This window comes from Halichoerus grypus, chromosome 6 (assembly GCF_964656455.1).
Source record: "Halichoerus grypus chromosome 6, mHalGry1.hap1.1, whole genome shotgun sequence".
In the NCBI taxonomy this organism is placed as follows: domain Eukaryota; kingdom Metazoa; phylum Chordata; class Mammalia; order Carnivora; family Phocidae; genus Halichoerus; species Halichoerus grypus.
Genome location: NC_135717.1, coordinates 167,381,170 through 167,385,387, shown reverse-complemented (window position 1 = coordinate 167,385,387; position 4,218 = coordinate 167,381,170). Strand labels below are relative to the sequence as shown.

General features: G+C 52.3%; 1 long non-coding RNA gene across 1 annotated transcript; it reads left to right on the top strand.

The window, feature by feature from the left end:
- Positions 1-630: 630 nt before the first annotated feature.
- On the top strand, positions 631-3,794 carry LOC144382415 (uncharacterized). The gene is made up of 2 exons (XR_013449341.1): positions 631-2,355; positions 3,518-3,794. It is a non-coding gene; the product is annotated as an uncharacterized LOC144382415 (long non-coding RNA).
- The last annotated feature ends 424 nt before the right edge of the window (positions 3,795-4,218 follow it).

The following is a 4,218-nucleotide window of genomic DNA, read 5'->3' as shown; positions in this document are numbered from 1 at the left end:
CATGCTTTTTAATTTCCACTTCTTTTTAAAAACTGCTCACCTCTGACTACTCGAGTCTAGGCCTTGCCTAGGACACTGAGGATATGGATATATTAGGGAAAACCACAGTCTAGTCCACCAGAGCCTAGCAGAAGGAGACAGACAAGGAAGGAGGCAAGAGGCTATATTTAAGCACCCACAGGTATCATGGAAGCAAGGAGCTGGTGACAGTCAACTCTGCCACAGAGGATTCTGGAGAGTTCCTCCAAGGAGGTTAGGCTTTGGAGGATGACCTAGATCTTTCCAGGTGATGGAATCAAGTGTCCTGTTAGAAGCAATGTCATGAACTAACACCTGGAGGCATTCAGTACAACAATCAGGACAGGTGTTTCTGTCATTGTGTGTTGTAAGATCCTGAACCACAACTAAGAGGGCTTATGAAAAAGCTAGGTTGAGAAAGACCCCTCAAAACCTGTGGGACTTTGTAACTGGAACACTAGCCCAAACCATAATGATCCTGATGAAAATCCCTCCCCAGTTAAACCTCCACCATCATGGGTACCTGTCATCACAGCCGGTCAATGCTTGGCAGCCTCAAGCCCTGTGGTTTCTGATCCTTCCTTCAAGAGGTAAGTCCTGTGGAGCTTTTGCTATTAATAGAGACTATTTTCATCAAAATGAAAATCAGATCTGGGGCACCTGGGTGGCTCAGTCATTTGAGCGTCTGACTCTTGATATCACCTCAGGTCATGATCTCAGGGTCATGAGATCGAGCCCTGCATCTGACTCCACGCTGAGTGTGGAACCTGCTTAAGATTCTCTCTCTCCTTCTGCCTCTGCCCCTCCCCCCAGCTTGCGTGAGTGCTCTCGCCCTCTCTCTTTCTCTCTAAAAGAAAGAAAGAAAATCAGATCCAGGTGTAGCCTTCTTGATTAACCCATCATTGCAATACAGTGGGAAATGACTTCACAGCTTCCTCCTTGGCCTTATGTCGTTAACCCCTTAAGGGTTAATGTCATGGAAAGCTCAAAGGTTCTTGGAGGTGCTAAACCAGCCCTGGCCCCCGCACAGAGTGGGGGCACCTGGAAGCGGTTTGGGTCTGGGGGCTATGGGAGAAGAAAAAGGTGGTACTGTGTGTCCTGTGGATTGTCAGCATTTGCTAAGTCTTTCTGTTGGATTGTGGGAAAACTTGCCCCAGATTTGTTTCAAAACGGTAATGTGCTGGAGAAAGGTGCCTTATACTGACATCGTTCTACAGAGGTACTTGAGGAAAAACAAAAGCAACGACAGCAGAAGTCACGTACTGTACTCGCCGCGCCCCCGTCCTCCAGGCCACACGCTCAGGGCTGGCATGCCCTGGGTGTGCGGCTGCAGCAGGGGGGCCAGGAGATGCACACGGAGTGGAGAAGTAACTCAGGCCACCAGCCAGTTAATCCCGCGGCCCCTGTGACTGGAGGAGGCCCCAGCAGGTCTGAGTTGGGCCTCCTCTGAGTTGGCCAGCTGAGAGCTGGGGCTGAGGCTGAAGCTGAGGGTGATGCCTGGCCACCTTACTTCTGTGTGATCTGTTTCCTTTTCAGGTATATCTTGGATACTAGTGGGAGGGTGTGGTTATGGCTCTGGAATCTACGGGTGTGATAACAGCCAGGCCTCCCTGGTCAGCGATCCTGTGGGCCTGGGGTCAGGGGGAGGAGGAGCATGGCCTCTCACCTCTTCCCTGAAATAACCCTTTGCAAACAGAATTGTTACATAACCCCCCCCCATTGACAAATGGAGAAACTGAGGCACAGGAAGTTTAGGTAACTGGTGCAAGGTAGCAGAGCCTGGATTTGAACTGGATTCAAATCTGACTTCCTTCCAGAAGGGGCAGTGCTGTGCATGGGAGCCTGGACCACTGGGCGCGTGGCCTGGTGGCCCCAGAAGACAGCAGCTGTGGGCATGTGTTTTCTCTGGGCATTAGCATCCCTGGTAAGAGTGGCTCCTAATTTACCTGCCTGTTCCTGACAGGTGTACTGCTACTGAGTCTCCTTGATATTCTTTTATACGTTGGAAGCAGTGCTGGGAGGATGGGCCTCTGCGGAAACGGCCCTGCCTGGAACATTGGCTTTGCCCTCCCTGGCCTCCGGTGAGGAACAGAATTCCACTGGCAAGGAGATGTCTGCTCTCCTTGGTCCAAGGAAGGTGTTCAGCCACGGCGAATGGAGAACAAAGAAGGCTCCTTTCCTAGCCACTTGGGTCCACATGTACATTTAGCCACACCAGCTCGTTGGGGCAGACTGGAAACCCCCAGAAATTTCCTCATGGAGGCCAATGGGTCTGACAGGCCTGCATCCCTCCCCTGAAGGTCACAAAGGATGTGTGAGCAGCTGACCAGGGGCAAGGTATGAATTCACACGAGCAATAGGAAGAATTTGTTTGCTGTTTGGAAATGCTCTGGACCAGTGGGTCTCTTCTCCTGGGCTGGCCATCATTAGCTGCCGATTCAACGTGGGGAGGGGGGTCTCATACTGGCGCCTTGACTTGGTCTGAGGAGACAAGGGTTGAGGACGATGGGGAAGGAGGTGGTAGTAAGAGTAGCAAGGCAGAGGCCCCGCACCTGCAAAGGCCTGTGGCTGGGAGGGACACAAAGGAGGGCCTGAGGCCCAGAATCTACAAGAAGCCCAGCATTGGTCCCTCAGGCTCCCCTGTACCCGGAGTCTTGCTGAATCTTCTGGCAAGGGCCGCCGCGCGAGATCTGGGGCACCGGGGGCACAAGAAAGCCACCAGCAGCTTCCGAAGGACGGAAGGTGGCACTGTCTGCCCAGGCACGGCTGCTGTGGGAGCTGCAGCCCTGGGGAACTTTGACGGCAGCAGTGACAGGAGAGGCTTGAGCCAGAGCAGGGAAGGGCCGGGGGCTGGCACGGGGTGGGGGGGCACGGAAAGAGCACCCCAGAGACGCTGACTGCCAAACTATCAGAAGAATAGGCTCTGGGATCCAACAGGGCAGGAGGGGCGAAGCTGAAGAGATCCTGCTTTGTGACTGTTTTGCCCATGAACTGGAGAGCCAGGGAAACAGGCTACGCCCAGCCTCATCGCCCACGCGAGAGCCCGGGACTCCCACCAACTAGCAGGGCTGGCTTGTTTGCCTGCAGAACCAAATGGTCCAGGCTCTGTCTCTCGGGTCCAGAGGAAAAAGGGGCTCAGCACTCTTCTGGCCTTAGCCCTGCACATTGACCTAAGACGGCACTCCCTAGGGGCCCTCCTTGTCCTCTCTGTCCCCCTCTGCCTCCTCAATCCCCCTCCCCCCGACTGTCTAGTCATCCCTCTGGGCGAGGTGGTGATTCTCAAATGTGGTGTGGTAGTCCATAGGCCTATTGGCTACATTCTCTGGTTTTCTCCCTTCCAGGCGCCAGGTAGATTTATTCTTCCTGTCCTCCTGATGGTGGGGTGGGAACGTGTAACCTGTTCTGACCAATGAGTTCTGAATGGAAATAATGGGTGTCATTTCTAAGCCATGGCATCTAATGTTGATCTAAGAACTGTTTCCTTTCCCATGACAACCAGCAGTGTTCCAGAGACTGGCTGCTCCCTTCTTCTGGGCCCAGGAGGAAAGATCACAGCAGCAGTCGTCTACACCCGACCCATGATGGACATGCGGCATGAGCAAGAAGTAAACCCTGTAGGGGCGCCTGGGGAAGCGCAGTTGCTTAAGCGTCCGACTCTTGATCTCAGCTCAGGTCTTGATCTCAGGGTCATGACTTCAAGCCCCGTGTCTGGTTCCGTGCTGGGCATGGAGCCTACTTAAAAAAATAAATAAATAAAAGTAAACTGTTGCTGTAAACCCTTGAGGTTTGGGGATCGTTGCTGGAGGATCAACTCCGCTATCCTGGCTGATATAACAAAGCCCCTGGAAATCGTGGTGCAATCTACAGCACTGTGGAAAGTGCGTATCTTTAATTTCTTACATAAACTAGAATTGTAATGAACAACACTGAATATCACTCAGTGAGCACTTACTACCGCTCACATATTATGCTAGGTTCTATGGCAAATGTTGTCTCACGAATCCCCACCATAGCCCTAGAATTCGGAACTGTTGGCCTGTTGAGTATGATTAGTCTCATCATAGAGATCAAGGGACTCAGACTCTTGACTGAAGGTCAAGACCATAGCTGTAAGTGGGAGAATTGAGATGAAATGCAGGGTCCTCTGACCCCATAACCCTCAGTCTTTCCACTGTATATATGTGGAAAGTATATGAAGTA